Source organism: Rhinoderma darwinii, chromosome 9, assembly GCF_050947455.1.
Source record: "Rhinoderma darwinii isolate aRhiDar2 chromosome 9, aRhiDar2.hap1, whole genome shotgun sequence".
NCBI lineage: Eukaryota > Metazoa > Chordata > Amphibia > Anura > Rhinodermatidae > Rhinoderma > Rhinoderma darwinii.
In genome coordinates this window covers 95929452-95956776 of record NC_134695.1, presented here as the reverse complement: position 1 = coordinate 95956776, position 27325 = coordinate 95929452, and the positions used below count along the sequence as shown (strand labels likewise).

Below are 27325 nucleotides of genomic sequence, written 5' to 3'. Positions count from 1 at the left end.
TTTATATATATATATAAATAAAACCAGCCAGCAGTTCCCCAAAACCCATGGTTGCTATGATTGTAGGCGTTTTACTGAGGATTGCAAAAATGACCACAAAGTAATACGTTTTCTGCTTCCTTATAAGTTCACGGTTACTAAGTGCCCAGTTCTAAGCAACAACTACGAAAAAAATCTGAAATACATTTATCTGGTTTCCTCCATGAAACCCAGTGGCTTCAAGCCTCAGAGATGTTAAGAACAATCAAAGGAAGGAAGTGTACTGGGTGGGATCAGGCTTATTCCAAAGTGGAGTACGCTGGATATTTTGGAATTCACAAACTCCTGAACTGACCTATGTCTTTTGTTCCCCAGTGACGGGTGGATTATTTCTTCTATTTTTTAAATTTCAAGCCGATTTTGATCTTTTTGGATTTCTATCACACAGGTACGTGGTCTGGTTTTTGGGGGCATACAATTGACTTATTTTGCTTTTGATAATCGCTTTAACAGCGGTCTGAAATGACTCTGGAATGAAGTAGGGTACCTGTTGTTGACATTATATCCTACACTGGTGAATCAAGGCAACTACTCTTTCAAAATCAATTTTTAGGATGTTGGTCCTTGTTCTAATGGTTGGATCTTTGATGTGATTTCTGGTCCCACTGCCAGTAGCTGATATCTGGGTTCTTGTCACTAAGAATCCCTCTGATCAGCTATTTTTTTGTTTTGGAAAAGTTAATTTTGGGGGCTACAATGTAAATGCAGTGCTCATAGAAAAACAAAGCATAAGATGGGCGTCATTCAAATCCAAAGCCATCCATTGTTTTCAACGAACGCCTGTAGACTTTATATCAGGGGGCCGTGGTGTATGCTGATCTCAGCTTTAGCTAGTAGAGGGCAGGGGCCGGTAAAGGGAAACCCATCTATTAACTCAACATGCCCTTACAGAGTATGCCAGAAAGGGTTGTTGTTTTTAAGTCTTTTCTATGGGGAGATCTTGTTCTTGTAGGTGCAGTCCACAGTCTCACTAATTCTACTAAAAGCAAATGGATGTATTATTCCATCCATTGCAAGGTCAATGGACAACCCACCAGGACTTTGGGTACTCTCACAATAATTTGGAGTGTTTAATCATCCAATTGCATTAAAGGAGTAGAGTCATCATGAAAAACGGCATAATCTCCAATCACAAAGACACAAGTCTTCTTGACTAGTACATGACTATACTATAGCAACATTAGCGGACTTCAATTTTAAAACAGTATTAAAGTAAATCCGGATATTACCCTCCAGAAAACAAGCAACACTGTATACAAAATACAAAGTTACCAGATAGTACCCATAGCCGGGAGTTGGGTCACCACCATGATTGATTCCCTTGAACCATGACATGCCCGTATATTCAATATAAAGTACAGGGGCAGTCCAGGACTATCCTGGGCTCCTGGACTCTAATGATTGAGTGACCCAGCGCTCTAAAATCACAACTCTCTGCTATTGGTAGTCTTATTATGTGACAGAGTCTGGAGCAGGGCAATCACTGGGCCCCTTTATCTGGAGGAGGCAGAAATGAAGCCTATGGGTCCACTCTGCTATCTGGCCTTTGAGCGCTGGTGGTTTACCCAATGTCGCCGTCATACTCTGGCTGTAAATATTATTAACAACAGTTAAAATATCTATAAGGATAGAAGACTACTTGATACCAGGCCCATTGGTAACCCTAGAAGTACATAAAAACATTTTTGTCAGATTAGCAAAAAGTACAGTGATCGTTATTATTTTGGGATCTTGTATATCTTACTTTAGATGTTTTCTGTACTCTAGTAAAACACAGTCGCATATACAGCAAATCAGAATGGGGTAGACTATGTAATATAGACCCAATCTCGATTCTGCCTCCTATCACCCATTATGGGGATAAGTCATAGTGTTGCATGAGCGCACATTCTAGACATCTTATCTCTTAAAGGCTCATTCAAACAACGCCTATAGCAATCAATGGGTACTTACTATACCCCAGCGGGTTTACTACTCCATATAGTGTCACACTGCTATCATATACAAGCTTCTGGGGGGGAAATATACAGAGGTACCAATGGCAGCATATGGAGAATAAATGATAAATGCTAAATTAATGTTTAATATGTTGTGGCTTAATCATACAGATTATTTCCTTATGTTTATTGTAAACCAAGATTTCCAACTCAAATACTTTATTATATTTATTTTTTGTACCGATTCGGAGTTATTTCATGTCTTTTTATCTTAACTGAGATAGCTCTTTGAAATTTCTTTTAGTTGCCCTTGGAAACAGACAGCAGTTTAGCTTCACTCTGCTGTCAGACATGTGACTTAACAAATCAGCCCTAACCGTGTAATTGTCCACTCAACTCCCACAATGCATTCTCAACTGACTTCTCAAATAAGCCTTAGCCGAGCCGTAAATCTAAACTGTTACAAGATAAGTACGGCAGGGTATTTACAAAGCTACTCAACAACATTTTATGCAGAAGCCAAATTTCTCTTTAAATTAATTCGGGAGCCTCAAAATTACTGACATTGCAGAGGTTTCTCGAAGAAAACGTAATATTCTGATATCTCCTGGTATAGCAATTATTTACTAAAGGTTAGACGAGGCCTGAGTCACATCCTGCCTTTGTTTAAGAAGAATAGGAAACAGGATACTTAATATAACGGAGCTTCAATGGAATCAGAGAAACTGTTCTTCATTCCTATATAAACAATTGACAATAAATTACCTGGAAAAACAGGCAGACAACTGATTTAGGCTCTGTTCACATTGTTGTCGGAGCCGTCATCAGCACGTCTATTAAATTTGAAAAAATAGTGCAGTATGCAGTTATATTTTTCATTAAACATTGCGGCAGAACCCTGACAGACCCCATTGTAAGTCAATGGGGTCAGTCTGGCACCATCGGTATCCATTGTATGACAATAAGTTACAGACAAAAAGTTACTTTGTAAATACATTTCTTATCTTGTACTGATCCTGAGCTACGGCCTCTAATATAACAGATTCCCATCTAGAGCTCCCAGCGGTACCTGCTTGTTCAGTGTCTGCACATAGCTTGCTCCAGTGATTTACATTCTGGGAAGCATAGTCTTTATAACAGGGACTGTATAGTAATCTGATGTAAGAAGATTTTTCTTTTTTTAATTGCATTGTAGCTTTCCTAAGATGGTAGGGGGTATCCCTGCTGACCAGAGGCGTAGCTAGGTTCTCCTGCACCCGAGGCAAAGATTCAGATTGGAGCCCCCCCCCCCCCAACTTCTTTCACAACATCTCCTTCCCCATCGCCGTGTTTGCTTGCTCTACCTATCAACGAGGTGTCATTTTTTTTTCAGAATTTTTTTAAGGTAACTCGAGCATAAAACTATTTGTACATTTTACAAGCGATATAGTTATATATGGGAGTTACCATAACAATAAATTAGAAGAAAATAAATTAAAGAGGCCATACACAGCCCCTTGTAGATAATGCCACACACAGCTGCCTGTAGATAGCGCCACACACAGCCCACTGTAGATAGTGCCACACACAGCCCCCTCTTGTATATAATGCCACACAGCCCCCTGTAGATAGCTCCACACACAGCCCCCCCTTTGTAGTTAATGCCACACAGCCCCCCCCCTTTTGTAGGTAGCGCCACACAGCCCCCCCCCCTTGTAAATAGCGCCACACACAGCCCCCCTTATAGATAGTGCCACACACAGCCCCCCCTTGTAGATAATGCCACACTGACCCCCTTGTAAATAGTGCCACACTGACCCCCTTGTAAAATAGCGCCACACTGACCGCCCTTGTAAAATAGCACCACACTGCCCCCCATTGTAAACAGCACCACACAGCCCCCCATTGTAAATAGTGCCAAACACAGCCCTCCTTGTAGATAGTGCCACACACAGCCCGCTGCCCCCTTGTAGATAGCGGCACACTTCCCCCCTTGTAAATAGCGCCACACTCCCCCGTTGTAGATTGTGCCACACACAGCCCACCACCCCCCTTGTAAATAGCACCACACTCCCCACCCTTTGTAAATAGTGCCACACTGTAAACAGAGCGGAGAGCGGTAGCCTACCTCTACCACTCTCCGCTCTGCCTGACGTGACTCACCAGAGGAGCCAAGGAGGTCATGCGGCGCAGGCAGCGGCGGAGTTCCTTCTGACTGGGGTCGGTGACAGCCCGGGAGTGGACCAGTGAGGTCAAGTGACTGAACTGGTCCACTCCCGGACCGTCACAGACCCCAGTCAGAACGCCGCCGCATGAGCTCCTGGCTCCTCCCAACGCTGATCGCTGCTGCTGGTTTCCAACATACAGGGCACCTATCAGCAGCGATCAGCACCCCCCTTCCCTACCACCTAGTTGCGCCCAAGGCACATGCCCCGCCTCCCCCCCCTAGCTACGCCCCTGCTGCTGACAATAATATGTCGACTGGTTCTAATAGCAATCTGAAGATTCTTGACTCCAGTTAACTAAGAGCAGTGACTTGTTGGAGCAGTGGCTCGTCCATAGGCAATGTTTAGTATTGCAGTTCTGCACCATTCAAGTGAACATTTAAAAAGGTGTCGGTTTAAAACCCTGGACCACTCACCACATGGTCATTAAAGGGGTTGTGTGAGCTCAGAAAAACATGGCTGCTTCTTTAGTGAAACAGCGCCACACCTCTCCATGGACTGAGTCTGGTATTGCATTCAAGTAAAGGGGCTAAGCTGCAATACCAGACATAACCCAAGGACATGAGTGGTGCTGTTTTTGGAAGGAAGGAACCATGCTTTTTCATCTCGTACAACTACTTAAACATCGAAATACAAACGCTTAAAGGGGACTTTCATTTAAATGAGTCTGTTGACATGGATCCCACCATGTAAAGTTGCACCAGTACGCTTAAAGGGGTATTTCCAACTTAGACATTTATGGCATATCCAGAGGATGGGAGTTACGCCCTCACTCAACTAGTCCCCGCCTGGAATCTGAGGTCAGCGCCCCCCGCACAAGGCAGAGCAGGGGTCGGATGATCCCCATTCTCGATATAGGTGATGGTCCGACTCCCAGAACTATCAAACATTTATGGCATATCCTGCGGATATGCCATAAATGTCAAAGTTGGGTATACCCCTTTAATATCACTTAAACATTGTGGGCTACAAGCAGCTTCTAAAGCTAATTTATGATATCTGCATCTTTTAGACCAGATGGCAGCAGACATGCTGGTAACATTGACTTGCAAAGCTTCTAATCATCAACTGGGGAAATGAATTTTCAATAAGCGTTGTTTTCCTTCACAATATCACATTATTCAGTTCATTGTAATCACTAATTTTTTGCTTGCTTTTTTGTATTATTTTTACTGTCGTTTTTCCAGAAAATGCAAACATGGGTACGGTATACATTATAAAATGTAGCTGTCTTTAAATAAACACTGATTAATTACATATTTATTTAGGGTATTTACATAGCGCCAAAGTATTCTGCATGGTTCCAAAATTTGAGGACATGAAACGTGGTGGTAATGTCTTGTTGAATTTTATTCTAGCATTAACAAATAGAAAACTTTTTCTCCCTTAGGCTATGTTTACATCTGCGTCAGGGCTCCCTTCCGACGTTCCGTCTGAGCTTTCCGTCGGAACGGAGCCCTGACTGACACAAACTGAAACCGTAGGTTTCCGTTTCCATCACCATTGATTTCAATGGTGACGGATCCGGTGCCAATGGTTTCAGCAAGGGTTTTGACGGGATGACTACCGTAGTCGACTACAGATCGATAGAACAAAGTGGCAATGGCGCTAGGAAAACCCTGTGCCACTTTATCTCCTTGGCCTTCCCTGGGCTTTTAGGATAAATAAACCATGTGGCCACCGAAGAAAGCCCAGCAGAGCAGACAGGAGACCAAGAATTGCTGTGTGTATGGCCACCTGAAGATAGAATAATGTAGCCTGATATCTATTAGTTAGCTGCAGCATATAACCGCCCATCATATATGTTCATCAAAGACATTTTTGAAATATCACGACATCAAACAGATCACCAATAATGTAAACCTAACTCGGAAAGAATGTGGTCACTTTAAATACAAACATCGGGGTCTTCGGGAATCTCATATTGTACTAAGACAATGAAACTTTGGCTATAGAATTCTGCTAAACATACAACAAAGAAGCCGGATGTGATGGAAGGTAGCGACTGCTCCAGAATATCCTGTTTTTCTACAATAGGGGAAAAAGAAAACAGGATGCGGCCTAGTAACTGTGGCCACCAGCACCTGATGGGGGCAGGAGCAGCTGATATCATATAATAACATCTACAGACAAAAAAAAGAAGGCTAGTCAAGTTCCGACATGGGTGGTGAAGTCATCATTTTGGAAAATTGCAACTGACCTTGCTATGTAAATGATTCATGACCCGTGTTTAGTGACCTATCACTTGTGAGGTAACGCTGGAAATAGTTTCACAGAAAACTTTCCAATGTAATCTGAGGCTATTAGACCATGTGAGGCATTGTTCATACAATCAGGAGATAGGGCTCACGGCAAAATCAAAATGGCCGTCCTTCCTCCTGAATGTATAATCTATGTGCTGAAAGCCAAATATGAATGAAGGAAATAATGAATCAGAGTGATCCTGCACTGGGTCTAGAAGTGCTGAAGGTGGATATGAATACATGTCTCCAGCGGGGGGCATAGCTATAGGGGTTGTAAAGGTAGCAGTCGAACTAGGGCCTTGCTGTCTGAGGGGGTCCAACGGCGCTTCTACCACATAAGAAGACACCAGTATTATTAATGGCACATGGTAGGTGGTGTATTGGGGGCCAGGAGCTTCAAGTTAAGCCTTCTCCCCATGCTTTTCTAAGAGGGTATTCATGTTCGGGTATACGTGTTGTCACCCAAAGTCTGTGTCTTCTGTTACGGCGCAGTGACCTAAACATATTTGCCCCACTGGTTCACAAACAGCGAGGATTGGTAATGATTCTCTAGGGAATCTGAAAGACTCCTTAAAGATGCTCTGTCACCAGATTTTGCAACCCCTATCTGCTATTGCAGCAGATAGGCGCTGCAATGTAGATTACAGTAACGTTTTTATTTTTTTAAAAACGAGCATTTTTGGCCAAGTTATGACCATTTTTGTAGTTATGCAAATGAGGCTTGCAAAAGTCCAAGTGGGTGTGTTTAAAAGTAAAAGTCCAAGTGGGCGTGTATTATGTGCGTACATCGGGGCGTTTTTAATACTTTTACTAGCTGGGCGCTCTGAAGAGAAGTATCATCCACTTCTCTTCAGAACGCCCAGCTTCTGGCAGTGCAGATCTGTGACGTCACTCACAGGTCCTGCATCGTGTCGGCCACATCGGCACCAGAGGCTACAGTTGATTCTGCAGCAGCATCAGCGTTTGCAGGTAAGTCGATCTTACCTGCAAACGCTGATGCTGCTGCAGAATCAACTGTAGCCTCTGGTGCCGATGTGGCCGACACGATGCAGGACCTGTGAGTGACGTCACAGATCTGCACTGTCAGAAGCTGGGCGTTCTGAAGAGAAGTGGATGATACTTCTCTTCAGAGCGCCCAGCTAGTAAAAGTAGTAAAAACGCTCCGATGTACGCACATAATACACGCCCACTTGGACTTTTACTTTTAAACACACCCACTTGGACTTTTGCAAGCCTCATTTGCATAACTACAAAAATGGTCATAACTTGGCCAAAAATGCTCGTTTTTTAAAAATAAAAACGTTACTGTAATCTACATTGCAGCGCCTATCTGCTGCAATAGCAGATAGGGGTTGCAAAATCTGGTGACAGAGCCTCTTTAAGAAATAATTATAATAGTTTCCCTTTAATGGAATTGTAGGAGATAAGAAAAAGGTGCATGCTATTTATTTTTCAGAAACCGTGTGTCAATAAAAATTGAATGTTTAAAAAAAATAAAATAAACAGTGCCACTCTTGTCCATAGGTTGTGTGTGGTATTGCAGCTCAGCCTCTTTCACTTGAATGGTTCCGAGCTGCAATACCAGACACAGCCTGTGAACAAGAGTGACGCCCTTTCTGGAAAAAAACAGAACCCCTTTAAGTAATCACCACCAGCAGCCTTGGTACCTGAGATCAGCATTGAAGGAGTGAATTGTAACACAGCGTGCATTACAAAATGAGAGTATTACATGTGCTCTATTATATTTCATTTATAGAAATATATATAATACCTTTTATTCACTGTGCATTATACCAGATTGCTTACAGTTTGACCTCAGGCATTAATTGTAGCTGTAGTCTGACAATCGACACGTACAAAAATCTACTGAAACCAAGAAATGCTGAATAGTAGAACAGCCAGAAGAATTGTGGAGCCTGAAAGTTTCTGCAAACCTCATACAACACTTGTAGGAGCCAAATGTTCCTAAATGAACTAATCAGTGGCAGACACTGAGGAAGGAAGTATGGGGAATAGTGTGAGGACTTTCAGTTTTGGGACAGTTGTTTTAGTTGCTTCCAGAGTTGACAACATTACACGACCCGGTCCCATGATAGTCCAGTAAAACTGTGATCAACTCTTGAGAAGAAAATCTGGGTTGTTTCAGATATTTAGCATTGATTGTAAACCGGTATTCTATGTTATATGAAGTTAAAATCTGCCAAACTTATGAGACCATGTTGAGAAATTGGTTGTTTGTGTCTTCCGTGTGTTTCGGGATCATCTACTAAATTGGCTACAAAATTTGGCCACGTAGTTAGTCCTGACTCCTGTGGAATTGGATTGTAAACCCTTCCCAAGTAGGTTAATCAATTTTGATGTGGTTGGAAGATTAATTGTGCAGACCACTACTTGGCTGGCTCCGGCCTTGGTTTGCTGGTTAGGAACAAGACACCTCTTTATCTTCCTCAAGGGTCAACCACTGTCGAAAACTGAAGATAATAACGACTTTTCAAGACTCATTATCTTCCACCGACATAAACAGTCCAAGTGTAACTAGAACTGACCTAGGCATACAGTGAGATAACCCAAGGCTAGGGTGTACATAACGTAGAGGTAGCCCAAGCAACTGGCCCATGGAAAGGAGGAACCCCTTTCAGGATATCCCACTCCTCTTATGTATGGGCTGTGTATGTCTCCTCAACACTTCCCCTCTCCACAGAAACATTACCAAAAAAAAATGGCAAATGGCCAGAGGGTAATGCAATGATTCAATCCTACAAAGGATGAGAAGGGGGGGATGGAAATGTTGAGATGGACATATACTGAGATATGAATATATAAACCAGCGTCAACAAGAGACACAATTAAATTTTTTGCCCATGGGACCATCTCTGCTTTATGCTAGCCACTGAGCAAAGTATCTCATTCAGAAAGGTTACCAACATGTCCATATACCACGCAGATCTTTGCAATGTTAGCAACTCGGTAGGAAGTAGCAATAGAGGTTGCAGCAATTGCAACTTTGACGGGGACCCTGTGCTCCACCCAGAACCACCACCATTGGTCTAGACCATCTTCATGGCAAATTATATTAGGTGACGACCTTCCCAGGAACTCAGGCTATGACTTGAAATCCGTGACTCACTTAGACAAACATTAGAGCATTACGTTATAATTAATATATTGGTGTGGCTGATTTTATTTCTCTGTTTGGAGAAGCATGTAGTTATACTTAGTCCAGCTGTATGATCCATTCTCTGGATATAAATACAAACATTTCTCTTCTAGACCTATTTTCATGTTAGAAATAACTCGGAAAATAAAGTCTCTCTTCTTCCGGACCACACTCTGCTTCTCATCCTCCTTATCTCATGGCCATAACTTTTCTTGACTCATATCCTCATGTTGGAATTTCTATGATGTCATGCTTAAGGAAATTATCCAAGATCAGAACCCCCCACAATGTCTATCAACCTGACTCCCTACCTCACCTATTTCTCTGATGACTCATGAAATGCTCATCGGCTTCAAAACTTGATCAATTAAAGTATTGGATTCACCTCTACCCTACAAAAGGGGACCTTTAAAAGCAGCATGACCATATGTTTATAAAGTTACTGCCTAGCTTCAATAGATTCATTCTTTAAATGTTTAGTTTATAAGATCATTCAGTGCACAAGGTACAGGAGATCAGTCCACATGAACCCCACCTTCTTCCTGCCATCCTACATTCCTCCTTACTGTCCAGACTTATGAACCTTAAAACCGATGGGAACTTGTAGAATGAGAACATTTCCATAATACAGCGCCATACCATACGGATCACCATATGGTGGCACATAGGGTGCCTATAGCTGTATACAGATCCCCAGGGACTCCATGTGCATCTGTGCACACGGTTCTGCCATGTGTATGACGTCTTAGCCTCCATTGGCACATATGGCGCAAAACTATAAACAATACTGAGACTTAAGACTGTCTCATTAGTGTATGCAATAACCTGACTGGCTACATGGGCACATAGCAATGGCATATACACAAAGCCTATACAGGAGCACATAGCGTCCCTATAGATCCATTTTACAGACCTGTAGGCTCTCTATGAGCGCCCGTATGATGCCTTCATGAGGCAATACTTCCAGAGGAAAAAAACGTTGTAATACAGAGTGCAACAGAAGCACGTGGTACAACATGGTCCACATAATTCAATGGATTTCATAGTATGGATCTGTACCAGATATACTGTGTATGTATATTATATTTTTTTTTTTTAAGCAAAAACAAATTTTTGCGCTGATTCCTGAAATGCTGCAAACCCGAAAATGTGTAAAGGGATGAGCACCTGCTGCGGTACATGATGTGCATGCAGAAGAATGGAGTATATAATTTGGACTGACCTCATTATGCAGCAGCCCTCTAATAGTATGTGTGAGCGTCTGTCTCCTGAGACAGATGGCATTGTGAGAGCCCATAAAATTAGTTGTATGGCTTACAGGCCACACTGGTTCCCTCGTATAATTTTCAGATAGGTGCGTGCTTTTATTCGAAATTTCGCCCGCTAATTGATTCATGGGCTGGCGGAGATTAGTTTTGTTGTGCTTATTCTAGTGATTTAGAATGGCTGTCCAGTTTTTTCCCATTGCACTTCTGCAAATAATAATATTCATAAAATAATGCAACCCTGCAATCACTTAAAGCAGCTGTCCCTTTAGAAAATGGCTTTACATTACATTAAGCATTTGTTTTTTTTAACTGATAAAATTAGGCCTGCTTTTAGTTTTCTTTCCATGTACAAATAACCATTTATCCCGCTGTTCTGTGCTGTTGCCTAGTAACTCCTTGTAATGAAGACAACTTTTATTGTTTCTCTGGATCGAAGGCAGAAGGGTCAGAATTTGGTCATACCTACAGGCATTAGACTGGGCTTAGATATTTATGCTGATTTTAGATTATTATGTGGCATAAAATGCATTAAACCGATACAAAAAATACTTTAACACATGGGTTTATTCACTCTGTTTCCCCCGGTCTGCCAGGCTTTGTTCTTCTTCACTTTCGTAGATACATCACATCACAACCCTACCAGATACATCCATTTACTATCCATTATTAATATAGCGCCAACAGAGATCTTAATGGCCCAACCTCTAACACCCATACATGGCGCCAACAGAGAACTGAATGGCCCAATCTCTAACACCCATACATAGCGCCAACAGAGAACTGAATGGCCCAATATCTAACACCCATACATAGCGCCAACAGAGAACTGAATGGCCCAATCCCTAACACCAATACATAGCGCCAACAGAGAACTGAATGGCCCAATCTCTAACACCCATACATACTAGGGCCATACAAGTTCAATGTTGTCCCATTGGGATATGAGTTAATGGGCCAAGTACTGTGAGTCAACTATATATTGTACTTAGGGCCCAGTACATATGCCAGGGTTCAATGGGTTTAGGGGCCCTTGGGGAACTGACTAAACATGCTCTACGCTTATGAAGTCATGGGTAAAGTAGACAGGGAGCCCGGTGTGACTTCAAAGTCTCTTATATATCTAGAGCCCACCCTGCCTCTAGGAGCGGGACAAGAGCAGGTGAATCACCTACTTAGTCATTGAAGAAAAAGGGGGTGCAATTTATAGATTTAATTAAAAAAAAAAAAGCAATGTTCTGCCTTTAAGTTTTTTACCAATCAATTTTTCCCTGTATGAGTAAGAATGCTAGGGTTTTATTGATGTCCAGCCAACAACTATCATGCTGTAATTTAAGGAATGACGGTGGTGGGGCACTGTCTGAAAACACCGCCTTGGGCCCCAAGGAAGCTTGTCTCTTCCCTTCATGGCTGTACTACCATGCCAAACATTTTTACCAAATCCCAAACCCCCAAAAATAATAATAATAAGCGTTCCTCTTTGTTATTGGTCTAGTGAGGGATCTATTTCATATTCTTCATGTTCTGACAAGTCAGACCTAAGCTAAGAGACAAAGTCAAACCTATTCTTGCAGCTACTTACCAAATGGCACAGCTAGACATAAAGAGGTTGTTACTGACAACCTTTTTTAATATAAGATTTTGTCTGGCTCTTGAGACCACTGGCAAACAGTTGGTTTTGCCAGGAAAGTTGCTGTCGGCTGATCTTCTCGCTGGCAGCGCCCACTCTCGGGAAAAGTGTCTGTCGATCTAATATATGGAAGGCTCAAGTCCACCAGGGCAAGACCCATTGCATGTTAGTGGCTCTTCGCTCTGACTCATAAAGCATGGTTTCCCTCTATAAGGTCCATATGCCCTAAAAGGGTATATGGCCAGGGGTTTTCCTGATGGCACTCTAAATTCCAGACGGAAGTCAGAAAAGGGGGGATATTTTTACCCCAGTTTAAATTATGTTTTTGGTAGTGCATACAGACTTGGGAACAATAAATTATATTTCAAAGGAATAGGAAAAAAGTCTTGAATTTACCAATAACAGCGGCATCACGGTTTCCGTTTGCATTGCTTATATGAAAACGAACACATTTCCTGCCATTCCAAACATATCATTAGTGATTCGGATGCTGCACTTAAACCATTTTAATAAGATGCAAATGGAAGAAAATAGGAAATGATAATGTGAATTTTAAAACGTGTACTCCCAGTCCAATATTAGAATTGGATGCATCTTAATTAAAGCAGCAGACCCCCTCTGATTGCCCTTTTAATTACTAGGGCTTTATTTTAATTAATCTACATATTCCACACCTTTCATTTGCACTTTATTAAGAAGCAGGCAGCGAAATGTTAGTCAGAACACATAACAGTATGTAAAACAGGAGATGAAATGTGATAGCAAGTAATTTAAAAAATATTATTACAAGATCAGATATATTAGGATATTAACACACTGAGGGATTCACTAAGGGATGGTCAGACATGTATCACCACTTCACTACTAGCAAGTCAAATAGCATATTAGTTTACACACCCTTAATTCTGGTCCTAATCATTTCCCACCTTGACTATTGCAATACAATATTTATTGGCAATACACTGATTATGTGTTTCCTCTTATCCACAAAGCTCCCCACAATATTTTACCTACCAACCTACATATCTAATTTTACAACTTTTCAATCTGCCAGTGTCGTACCTTATCACACTCCCTCTAATCCATATCCAAGACTTCTCTTGTGCTGCACCTATACTCTGGAATTGCCCACATCAAGAAATTATTTGTTTATATAAATGTGCTGCTTGTATAGAATGTATAATTTGCCCAGTGGCTTGGTATCCTTTTCCGGGTTTCCAGTAGTCGGCTGCCATAGACTAGTCCTTAATGTCTGTTTGCCTGATGTTCATCTTCTGGAGTCCAGTGGTAAGGTTTCTCAGTCCCTGAGGTCACATGGTTTGGTGGCCCAGTCCCTGGTCTAATTTCTCCTCAGTAGACAAGAAGCTTCATGAGATCAAACGGCTTAATAATGTCAGAAGCAACTGGCGCACTGGCGTAGCTATAGGGGTCGCAGCGGTCGCAATTGCGACCGGGCCCCGAAGCCAGGGGGGCCCACGGCCCCCCGCACCACATCAATTAAAAGTTACTATAGTAACTCGGGCCGCGGGCCCCTGTTACTATAGTAACATACTTTACTTACCTTCCTGGTTCCGGATCGCAGCGGAGGTCCTGACGTCAAGCGCTGTGCGCAGCGCATGACGTCACAGCGCTATGCCGCCGCGCACAGCATCGAGACTACAGAACTCCCGCCGCGGCCGAAGAGGAAGGTAAGATAGCCCTGACTGGCGGGGTCCGACTCCCGGGACCCGCCAATCAGCTGTTTTGAAGGGGCCGCAGCACTCGTACGAGAGCTGCTCCCCTTCATTCCTGTCAATTAATTCCGGTCACACTGTGAATCGGTGTCGGCGATTCACAGTGTGGGCGCGAGTAGTGAAATGAAGGGGAAGCAGCTCTCGTACGAGTGCTGCGGCCCCTTCAAAACAGCTGATTTGCGGGTCCCGGGCGACACATCATCTATTGATGGCCTATCCTGTGGATAGGCCATCAATGTTTAGGGACTGCACAACCCCTAAGCTTACGATGTATCAGGCTTAGGGGGCCCATGAGACAGGATCACAGATTGTGTGATGCTGTCTGCTGGGCCCTGTATCTAAGCCAATCACATGGTAGGCTTAGATACATGGCCCATGCGTGATCCTGTATGCTGGGCCCTGTATCTAAGCCTACCACACTGTAGGTTTAGATACAGGGCCCCAGCACACAGTAATCTTATACTGTATAAGATTACGGTCTGCTGGACCCTGTATCTAAGCCTACCTTGTGGTAGGCTTAGATACAGGGTCCCACAGACAGTATCACACATGGGCCCTGTATCTAAGCCTTAGGGTATGTGCACACACACTAATTACGTCCGTAATTGACGGACGTATTTTGGCCGCAAGTACCGGACCGAACACAGTGCAGGGAGCCGGGCTCCTAGCATTATAGTTATGTACGATGCTAGGAGTCCCTGCCTCGCTGCAGGACAACTGTCCCGTACTGTAATCATGTTTTCAGTACGGGAGAGTAGTTCCACGGAGAGGCAGGAACTCCTAGCGTCGTACATAAGTATGATGCTTGGAGCCCGGCTCCCTGCACTGTGTTCGGTCCGGTACTTGCGGCCGAAATACGTCCGTCAATTACGGACGTAATTATTGTGTGTGCACATACCCTAACACATGTGTTACTAATCATTTTTTGTGTGTTTTCTTACAGGTTCGGTCGTTGGACTACGTCGGATTCCAGGACTACTTCGATGACAGCTTTTTTTTTATTGTCAATAAAATGGTTAATGAGGGTTGTGGGGGTTTTTTTTTATTTCAATAAAATATTTTTTCTATGTCTTTGTGGTTTTTTTTAAACTATATTACTACCGCCTTAGTAATGGCCGCCGGCTGATTGACAGCATCCATTGCTAAGGCGGGGCTTAGTGTTAGCCGGTGCTGAGGCTAACACTAACCCCCTTTATTACCCCGGTACCCACCGCCACCAGGGGTGCTGGGAAGAGCCGGGTACGATCCAGTACCTGACCATCTGTAGTGATGGTCGGCCACTGGGGTGGCCGCAGGCTGGTATGATCAGGAGGGGAAAGGCCAGATACAGTGGCCCTTCCCACCCTGGTAATGCTAGGCTGCTGCTGCTTTATTGTATCTGGCTGGTTATGAAAATGGGGGGGACCCCACGTCATTTAAAAAAAAAAATAATAATTGGAAAGAACGATGTGGGGTCCCCCCCAATTTTCATAACCAGCCAGATACAACACAGCAGCAGCAGGCAGCATTACAAGGGTGGGAAGGGCCACTGTTTTTGGCCTTCCCCAGCCTAATACTACCAGCCTGCGGCCGCCCCGGTGCCTGCCCGTCACTACAGATGGTCGGGTACTGATTCGTACCCGGCTCTTCCCAGTACCCCTGGTGGCGGTCGTTACCGGGGTAATAATGGGGGTTAGTGTTGGCCTCTGCACCTGCTAACATTAAGCCCCGCCTTAGTAATGGAGGTTGTCAATCAGCCAGCGGCCATTACTAAGGCGGTGATAATAAAGTTTAAAAAGATACAAGCACATAGAAAAAATATTTTATTGAAATAAAAAAACACAACCCTCATTAACCATTTTATTGAGAATAAAAAAAACGCCGTCATTGAAGTCCTCGTATCCGAAGTCCAACAACCGAACCTGTAAAAAAACACAAACACACAAAAATAATCAGTAACACATAAAGAAGCAAAATTATTATTCTTACCTATCCTGGGTCCAGCGCTGGAGACGCAATGTCAGCGAGCTGGGCCCTGTATCTAATCCTATCATGTGTGATACAGTCTGCTGAGCTGTGTATCTAATCCAATCATGTATGATACTGTCTGCTGGGCCCTATATCTAATCCGATCATGTGTGATACTGTCTGCTGAGCCACTGTATCTAATCCTATCATGTGTGATACTGTCTGCTGAGCCACTGTATCTAATCCTATCATGTGTGGTACTGTCTGCTGAGCCACTGTATCTAATCCTATCATGTGTGATACTGTCTGCTGAGCCACTGTATCTAATCCTATCATGTGTGGTACTGTCTGCTGAGCCACTGTATCTAATCCTATCGTGTGGTACTGTCTGCTGAGCCACTGTATCTAATCCTATCATGTGTGATACTGTCTGCTGGGCCACTGTATCTAATCCTATGTATCAGCAGACTGTATCTAATGTGTGATACTGTCTGCTGAGCTGTGTATCTAATCCTATCATGTGTGATACTGCCTTCTGAGCCACTGTATCTAATCCTATCATGTGTGATACTGTCTGCTGAGCCACTGTATCTAATCCTATCATGTGTGATACCGTCTGCTGAGCCACTGTATCTAATCCTATCCATAGTTTATAGGGTCGCAGTGCTATAGATATGCTATGCTGTCTCATATACACACTTTTTTTTGGGGCGGACACATATGTATTGGGGCTATTTCCCGGACATTTTAAGCCCTGAGGGTATGTTCACACGGCAGCGTCTGTTACGGCTGAAATTACGGTGCTGTTTTCAGGAGAAAACAGCACCGTAATTTCAGCCGTAATGGCATGTGCAGGCGTCTTTCGCTGCGTCCATTACGGAAGTAATTGAAGCTGGTTTTCCATGGAGTCCATGGAAAACGGCTCCATTTACGTCTGAAGAAGTGACAGGCACTTTTTTACGCGCCGCCTTTTGACAGCGGCGCGTAAAAAAAAATGACCGTCGGCACAGAACATCGTAAGACCCATTCAAATGAATGGGCAGATGTTTGCCGACGCTTTTGAGCCGCATTTTCGGACGTAATTCAATGCTAAAACGCCCGAATTACGTCCGTAAATAGTGTGTGTGAACCCAGCCATAGTGACGCCCCGGCTGCTAGTGCTGCATTGTTGGGTCACTTAGGAGACCCAGCGATGCAGCTGAAAGCTGCGGACCGTCGGCCATGAGAAGTTTGCGGCGGGGGGGGGGGGGGGCCCAGTAAGAATTTTTGCATCGGGGCCCATGAGCCTCTAGCTACGCCCCTGAACTGGCGCAATGGTGAGTTGTGCCATCCCTTAGTCTGCTTTGCACTATGTCATTGCTGCCACAGTGACACATCGAAGTAGTACAACTGTGACACTATGAAGCCTGATCTCTGATGTTTCCACCGCTAAACTAAAGAAGGTTTACTGAATTATTAGAATCGGGGTCTCCATTCATAACCCTTATCTCTTGGCTAGAGTAGGGAGCGGTTACAAAGAGCGTCTCTCATTCTGGAGGACCTATCAAGTCCTGCATTACAAAGTCAACCCATTGATTTGAATAGGGACTGTGTAATTCTTTCTTTTTCCTGTCATGGCACTGCAGGGAAACTGAGCGCTTCCTGCTACATTTCCCCACAGATTGCAGCTGATCGCTGGGGGTCCAAGGAGGGGGACACTTTGCGATCTGCTTATTGTCAAGGGCCCCTTCTAACAAGTATCTATTGTCCAAAGTGGACAACCCTCTTAACAACCTTCTAGCGTTTACTTATAGCACTGCATTCAGGGACCATGAATTCAGGACTTTATAATGTGGTCAGGAAAGGACACACACAATGTAAGGAGGGTCCTATAGCAAACTCAGAATTGGATCCCACTGTTTTTCCAGGGTCTTGATTGATTTCACCACCAGGGCACCATACTGCACAGGCTACATAGGATTATATTATCTTGGGAAAGGCAAGAGAAAAGGTCTGAAGTGCAAATGTCCCGACCCCAAACCCAGACTTTGCATATGGGAATTTGTTTGTGAGGGAGATACATTCCAGTACCAACCCAGGTTCTCAGGGTGGCCTTATGTGGCATCTATGCCCCTCCATCTGTCCACTTTTTGTAGGATCCCTATGTTTTATATTGTTTTAACATAAGTAAAACCCTTTTTACTATGCAAGTACTACCAAATTAAGCACGCTTCCACCGTCAGACTATTAAAAGCCATCTCTCTATGTGGAGACCGTAGCCACTTGGCAGTTTGCGCAATTGATTGATAACTCCCCATCATATTTAACAATTCAGGTTCAGAACAGTAATTAAAAGGTGAATCCTATTAAGCACAGACTATATAATAGCTGGGAGAAAATAATTTCTTCGGAGAATTATCTGCGCCGTTGAAATTAGCAGTCACACTGAAGGAAACGTCCTGGATTACCTAATGCTCATAGGAAAATTTCACTTAGCGTAATTATAGAGAGCTGAAATCCTGCCAGCTCTCCTCCCACTCCCTTCATATCTAAAAGAACAACGGCAGGAAACAGCAACACGAAAGATGTGGGTTCACCTCTCCAGTTACTCCCAATAGTGGGAGTATCACCAACACTCATCAGAAAGCAGTGCACCCTCTCTTTGTATTTCAGACACATTTCATTTTTCCATTCTATATAAAACAGCCTATTACTGGGAGAAGAACTCATAAAATCACAATGCTTTTAATATGCTTTGTTGACCTTTTAGTACATTTTTATTGAAGAACGGAACGTTGTGTTTTTTTGCATCGTATAATTAAACCAACCTTTACCTATAAAGGTCTAGCCACTTGTATTATGTCAAAGCAGAGAATAATAAAGAATGTTAAAAAACTGATCAATTTTAGTGGGTGCTCTTAGTGTCCTGATATCTTTTAAAGGGCTGGTCTGTTTTAAAGGGGTTGTCCACTTTGGGTAGTCCCTTTTTATTCGAAGAGACCCTTAAAAATAAGTTGCTCAACAAAAATTCCTGCAGCTGGGACCCCCAGTAATCGTCTATAATCTGCAGAGGAACCTTTTAGCAAGTGTTTCATTTTCCTGCAGTGCCACCACAGGTGAACTGAGGCATTACATGGTAATTATTGAAATTGAAGGGATTCCTGAGTAAAATATGGACAACGTATGGACAAGCCGGCTCCTCCAGAGAGTGTGACACTTATTATATTCGCTCTCTAGTCCGGTTTATTGATTAAATAAGGACTCCCTTCCATTAACTTAAAATGCTCAGATTTTTTCTAAATCAGTATGCTCCTTTAAATGCCCTCTTGTCATTATAAGGCTGGGTTCACACGACCATGTTATGTATGATGCTAGGAGTCCCTGCCTCTCCGTGGAACTACTGTCCCGTACTGAAAACATGATTACAGTACGGGACAATTGTCCTGCAGCGAGGCAGGGACTCCTAGCATCGTACATAACTATGATGCTAGGAGTCCGGCTCCCTGCACTGTGTTCGGTCCGAGACTTCCGGCTGAAATACATTCCGTCCATTACGGACGTAACATGGTCGTGTGAACCCAGCCTAAGTGTAATCTGGTTACTCTATCGCTCTGAACAGTTAATGCATCAGAGCTGGAAGACCACAGATGCACTGCAATGCTAGGAAGACAAGCCCTAATACAGCAATAATACAGCAGTCATTTGATATGCACTAATAACTGCTGATTATGGGGTCTCCCAGCTGTGAGACCCTGTGTAATCCGCTGGTATCATGGGTACCTGAAAATTAAAATGCATGCAAATTATAGTCCCAATCAGAGTGCTTGCCGCATGTCAAGAAGAATCTTGTAATCAATGGGGGTACCAGCTCGCAGCCTCCAACTGATGATAATTAACAGGGCTCTCTACCCAAGACCTGTTCCTTTTATGAGGTATACTTCCATTTCAAGCACATCACATTAAAGGGATTGTCCAGTTTAGAAAGCTCATATTCGAATACCCTATTAGGAAATTCTGAGTTAACAGAGGCCCCTGCTCAGGATCCTCAACTCTTGGGCAGAGTGGAAAGAGGTTACAAAGAGCGTCTCTAGCTCTGGAAGACCTGTCCTGTCCTGCATTACACAGACAACACATTGATTTGAATGGGCACTGTGTAATGCTTAATTTCCCCAGTGGTGGTGCTGCAGGGCCATTGAACACTTACTGCCAGGGATCACCATAGATAACAGCTGATCACTGGGAGTCCCAGCACGGGGACAATTTGTGATCAGTTTAGAGACTTTTTAACCCAAAAAATCTTTGTGACATCACCACCCCAGGTATGATGACATCACTACTCCCAGCTTGGGAGTCAAGTGAAGGCTCAGTCTGCCCCTGAATTATGGAGCCCAAAAACTGCTTTAGTAATTAAATAAGGAAATAATAATGCAATATATTTACTCATATACCACAAAGAAACAAATAAGAGCCTTTAACGCCAATGTATATAATATAAAAAGTTAAATCTTTATTATACAAACAATGTACATACTAAAATAGCACCAAGAGAACTCTAGTAAAAAAGCGGAGACCGCACCGAGTGTTATAACTACCAATTAAACAAGGGTAGCTGCATACATGTTAGAATACGTATCAGATTCACAGTTAAGTATACCAATAATACACCATTAGTTCAAAGGTAAGGAAGGGAGAGCAATGTCTCCATAAATAACTGGTTTGAGTGAAAGAAGGGTGCAATATATATCGTACTGGATGGTAGTTGAATCAAACAAAATGACTAAGATGTGCGCTAGAGCACACATTAATCTACATCCCCCTGAGGAAGCACTACGTGGCGAAACGCGCGTCGGGGTCTATGTTGCGGAGCGGACACCTCTCATTCCATACCACTTCATCCCATCTATGGGTAAGTCTGCATCTTAGTCATTTTGTTTGATTCAACTACCATCCAGTACGATATATATTGCACCCTTCTTTCACTCAAACCAGTTATTTATGGAGACATTGCTCTCCCTTCCTTACCTTTGAACTAATGGTGTATTATTGGTATACTTAACTGTGAATCTGATACGTATTCTAACATGTATGCAGCTACCCTTGGTTAATTGGTGGTTATAACACTCGGTGCGGTCTCCGCTTTTTTACTAGAGTTCTCTTGGTGCTATTTTAGTATGTACATTGTATAATAAAGATTTAACTTTTTATATTATATACATTGGCGTTAAAGGCTCTTATTTGTCTCTTTGTGGTATATGCATTATCATGGAGCTGCCTAGATGATATGGGGGGACAGTTGTGGTTTAAACAGTTCTCAGCCCTTGTTACAAATTTGTTTGGAGTCTATATACTGATTCTAATATATTTACTCATTAGCAAGTATCTGTATTACAATCAGCCTTTCTGACTGTCTTACACAATTCTTTGTATGAACCGCTCTTGAATAAACTGCATTCTTTTAACGTAAAGTAGTTGGACCTCCTGCAAGACACTTAAATCAGCCCAGGCCACCTACTGCTGAGTGTGCAGAGTTTCAGTGCAGGTATTATCTTCGATAACTTGGACGCTGTATCGCATTATTTCCTGTGTCTGCCGGTTGAACTTAAAACATTGTTTTTGGTAGATTAAAAGCTCACATTAAAGCAGCTGTAATATCATCGCTCCCCGATCAAACCAATTTGGAGCCTTCAATCTGTAAATGTCACAAGCTCGCTGACTCATGAATCACACAATTAATGGAGGCACCCAACACTTGACAAACCATTTGTTACTAAGGCACAAAATCAGATTTAAGTTCATAGAACACAAAGCTAAGAAGTTAATGTATGTAGCACGAGTGGACTTACAGTGTGATAAGGGCCAGCTCCAGGTTTATGTGGGCCCTTGGGCAACAGCGCAACAGTGGTCCCCCTGTTTACCCCAAGCTTGGCTTCACATGCAAAGAGTATGTTTACCCATATTGTAATGGCGCACACGCCCCCAGCATTTAGTGGGCCCTGGCATCTGCCCAGGTCTGTGTAGTGCTGGCGCTAGCCCTGCATACTGGTCTATGATACTGCTATGCTCATAGAAAAATGTCAATAGTTTTACTAAAAGGTGTTGTCCACGCACAGAAAACTTATGATCTATCTACAGGATAGGTCAACAGTAGATGATTGGTGGGGGTCCGACACCCGGACCCCGCACCGATCAGCTGCTCCGGCTACCTTCGGGCACCGGATGTTATGAAGGGTATGCAGTATTTGGAGCCAGAAGCAGATGGCTCCAACTACTGCATAGCGGCCATGCTGCAGAACAGCAACTCTGCTCCTATTCTCTTAAATAGGAGCAGAGCTGCAGTACTGCAGCTCAGCCGCAATTTAGTCACCGGAGCCATCTGTTTCCGGCATGCACATCTGCTGCCTGGTGGCAGCTGGAAAAGCTGGTAGGTCCGGGGTCGGACCCCCACCGAATATATACTGATGACCTGTGGATCCTTGGGCAAGCATGCATTTGTCAGCGCACAGCCATGGTACCTGTAGCTTTCATTAAAAAAATAGAAAAAGGCTAAAAGTAGTAATTTTCCCCATTGTGGAACTACACTCAAAATAGGACCCAGTATAAGGTGTGTAAATTCCAGAGCCCCCCCCCCCCCCAGGGAATAAATTGGGCAGCCCTAATGGGTAATATCAGGGAGAACTAACAATGGGCCGCATCTCAAAGCTCTAACTTCTTAATATATTATCTGTTATTATGATCTTATGTTTGCCAAACGTTACCTGCTTCATACATAACAGTGATGAGTACTAAGAATAGCGCAACACGCATCTCTATTCTTGCTGTCAAACTAATGAAATCCTGATGGAACCATAACGGACGCCATGATAAGTCAACGGTTTCCTTCTGGCTTTGTATGGCTCTATCATACGCTTTTTTTCTGCCTCCCATTGATTTCAATGGGAGGTCAGAGGCGGAACCGCTCCAAGAAAGGACATGCCGCTTTTTTCCCCCCACGAACGTCTAAAAGCCACCAGGGGAAAAAAAGCCTCTGCCTCCCATTGAAATCAATGGGGGGCGATTTCGGCTATCTTTTGGCGCTGATTCCTGCGCGGTTTCCGCTCCAAAATCAGAGCTTAAAAAACTCTGTGTGAACAGAGCCTTAAAGTCAACGGTTTCCGTCGGGCGCCGATAGTGTCCGTCATAAATCTGAACCAGCGTTTCCAGTATTCATAGTTCTGCTTCTCTGATGGAGCAGAACAACAGAAACACTGAAGCAGGTGTGAACAGGACCAAACAAAAAGATTCTTTCTCAGGAATTAAATTATAAAAACCTGAAGCTAAAATGAGAAATTGCATATTATAAATATTCTCAGACAGGGGAAAAAAAGGATTATAGCCAGATTTAATAAATACCACAAATATTACCGCTATTTTCTTTAAAATACTCCCGGGAAATCTAGGAAATATGTGGAAGAAATCCTGAAAACAAAGAAAAAAAAAATCTGTCAGTGAAAAAAAAAAGTCTGCCTTTATTGAGTTTTAGAAAGCGAAAATCCCAGATCTCACCTCTGCAAATGGCAGATTTATTAATTGCCTGGTTACCCTGGGCGCACGGTAATACGACTAATAAAACTGTACTGTCTGCCGCTACCAATTCCTCCCATTGACTGCAATAAGCGGTCAATATTAGAGCATGTTTAACCTTCCATTAACCTTGCGTGGAAAAAGCTAGAAGCCAATACGTTTCGTTTTATGAAGATGGGTTTATTATGAACGAGTTGGGTTTATTCAGCTTAATAGTCTCCGCTGGGAATTGTAAATGAAATGTCTTTCAACAAAAATTTCATGGCCGCCTCTGCCATTATTTTTGTAAATACTCTGCAGGGATTTATCACCAAGGTAAATCAATTCTACTCTATGTACTCACAATCGGGATCACATAGATTGCTTGTTTCCCACTATGAGGTCATTTGCTGGCGTCATCATGTATATACTAAAGAGCATAAACCCCTAAAATTGGTCCCTTTCTGTCAGCTAGCTAAAAATGTTATCCACTGTTTAATTATATCTGATTTTAGAAAAGCTGAGCACCAATTTATAGGACTGATGTTATAGGTTTATCATCCAGCTTTTCCAGACTCCTGAATGGCTGACTTGCCTAGTTATGTAGTTATTCTTTATCTCCTGCTTTAGGGCAGAAATGAATAACTACATAACTAGGCAAGTCTGCCATTCAGGAGTCTCGGAAAGCTGTCTGTCCACTCCCTGAGGACACTATAATGGTTGCCATATTGATTGTAACTCAGCTTTCCCAGAATCCTGAATCAGAATTCTGTCTAGGTATGCAAATATGCCATTCAGGAGTCTGGGAATGCTGGCTGACAACCCCCTGAATAATCTATAATGGTCGCCATATTCATTGTCATCCAGCTTTCCCATATTCCTGAACAGCAAATCTGGGAAAACTGGCTGACAGTCGTCTGAGGAAACTATAACGGTCACCATATTGCTCGTCACCTGTCTTTCTCAAAAAAACAAAAAACAACTTGACAGAAAATAACAATCCCAGGTCTTATAGTACTAGGGACTTGCTCTGTTAGGGCCTGTTCACACCTGTGTTCATGTTTACATTCTGCTCCCTGACGGAGGAGCAGAACAACGAAAAAACTGGAATTGCCAGTTCTGTTGTATGACGGGCACTGTCGGCGCCCAGCAGAACCCATTGACTTTATTGGGTTCCGTCATATTACGCCTTCGTTTAATGGTTCATATGATATGGTGTAGTAATGTTTTTGTTGCTTTGTGAGCTTCCACTTCCTTCATTATTAATGAACGGATATATAAAATGGCTGATATACATTATAAATCATCCGACAGGAATGACTTAAATCCATATGTAACATAAAGTTACAGGCCTCATATATCAAAACGGTCTCACAAGTGTCTTAGTTGCCCATAGCAACCAATCAGACTCCATACTTTTCCAGTAAGCTGATCTCTGATTGGTTCCTATGGGCAACAAAGGCACTTTACCTCTGTGATAGTTTTGCTAGGCCATCACTTCGTAATATATGTAAAAAAATATATTTGTCTGCTCTCCAGAAATGTCAGGGAGACACTCAAATAAGGGGAGACCTCCATGACCTGCCTAGGTAGAGTCGTGTGTTAACCTTAAACCATACTATCCCCCATCCCCATTTAGTAACGACACATGACACCGAGGTTGGATGTGAAATGGCCACAGCAGCCGTTTATTAATTTCACAGTTTTATAAAAACAATTTAAATCCGAAACATTCGGATAACTAGTTAGGAATCCACCAGAGAATTCCTCCTAATAATTCACATGACCCAACATGGGTCATAACATTAACCCGAGCAGAGGAAGTCCTTGAAGCCCCCTCAGATAGTCCTTTTTAAAGAACACACCGAATTAGCCATCTGCAAACCACCAATTACCTCCAGCCGTAAACCAGCTCGGAAGCACCGTTCACCTCTGCAGATGGCTCCAACCACTAGAAGTCCACTTCAAGGGGATAACACCCGATGAAGCCCTCCAGTGATATACCGACCACTAGAAGTCCACTTCAAGGGGATAACACCCGATGAAGCCCTCAAGTGATATACCGACCACTAGAAGTCCACTTCAAAGGGATAACACCCGATGAAGCCTTCAAGTGATATACCTTCTACCAGAAGACCACTTCAAAGGGATACCACCCGATGAAGTCTTCAACCATGTACCTTTTTTGGGGGACGCATACCCCCGATGCGACCCCCCCACCATTTTGTACTGACTGGCCTCAAGGACTCCCCCCGCCAGCTGCCATGACAACAGAACCTACTCCGGAAAAAAGAAAAACATGTTAAATAAGCACACAAAATAAAAACACAACGCTCATAGCCAGACGTACATAAGACCTAAAGAGTAACAAAACAAGGGTGGGAGGGTGGGAGCTTTGCTTACTGTGTGTTACTCCTCCCGCTGCTTCCGGCTCAATGCCGAGAAACAGCGGGAAGCACAGCAACGGCCCCCCCCGCCCCCCTTAACTCCTCCCCGTCCCCCCTTCAGCTCCTTCAACTTTCCCTGACCTCGTAACATTAACCCTTTCCCTACCAGGACGGTCATGTCGGCTTCCCTTAAGCCTGCAGCTGCGTCCAGCCTCTTCTTGACCTGCCTAGGTAGAGTCGTGTGTTAACCTTAAACCATACTATCCCCCATCCCCATTTAGTAACGACACATGACACCGAGGTTGGATGTGAAATGGCCACAGCAGCCGTTTATTAATTTCACAGTTTTATAAAAACAATTTAAATCCGAAACATTCGGATAACTAGTTAGGAATCCACCAGAGAATTCCTCCTAATAATTCACATGACCCAACATGGGTCATAACATTAACCCGAGCAGAGGAAGTCCTTGAAGCCCCCTCAGATAGTCCTTTTTAAAGAACACACCGAATTAGCCATCTGCAAACCACCAATTACCTCCAGCCGTAAACCAGCTCGGAAGCACCGTTCACCTCTGCAGATGGCTCCAACCACTAGAAGTCCACTTCAAGGGGATAACACCCGATGAAGCCCTCCAGTGATATACCGACCACTAGAAGTCCACTTCAAGGGGATAACACCCGATGAAGCCCTCAAGTGATATACCGACCACTAGAAGTCCACTTCAAAGGGATAACACCCGATGAAGCCTTCAAGTGATATACCTTCTACCAGAAGACCACTTCAAAGGGATACCACCCGATGAAGTCTTCAACCATGTACCTTTTTTGGGGGACGCATACCCCCGATGCGACCCCCCCACCATTTTGTACTGACTGGCCTCAAGGACTCCCCCCGCCACAGCGAAACAGGCCTTGACCACCTTAAGCCTGTGAGTTCCTCCACACCACCACCGCCCTTTCTATTCCTTCTGCTATCGCCAAGCTCCAAAGATCAATGCCAACCTCGGTCAGATGAACCCCGTCACTCCTCCAGAAATTCCCCACTCCTGACTCCAAATCCCTATGCCTCACGCAAATGCCCCCGTTTTTTGCCACAAAACGGGACACCGCCCGATTAACTTTAATGCGAGCCTTATTGACTCTCTCCACAGATCTAGCTAACCGCCAATGCTTTCTTGGGACTATGTCCGACCACACTATCACCAACTTGGGATAAGATACCCACAAACACAACATATCATGTTTGGTATCCCGCACCAACTC

At 43.4% G+C, this 27325-nt stretch overlaps 1 protein-coding gene across 1 annotated transcript in view; it reads left to right on the top strand.

The window, feature by feature from the left end:
- The first annotated feature begins 300 nt into the window (after positions 1-300).
- The window catches only part of CDH5 (cadherin 5), a 48026-nt gene continuing 21001 nt past the window's right edge, over positions 301-27325 (top strand). The window contains exon 1 of the mRNA XM_075838638.1: positions 301-427. The gene's annotated coding sequence lies outside the window, so the exon portion shown is untranslated. The remainder of the gene's footprint in view (positions 428-27325) is intronic.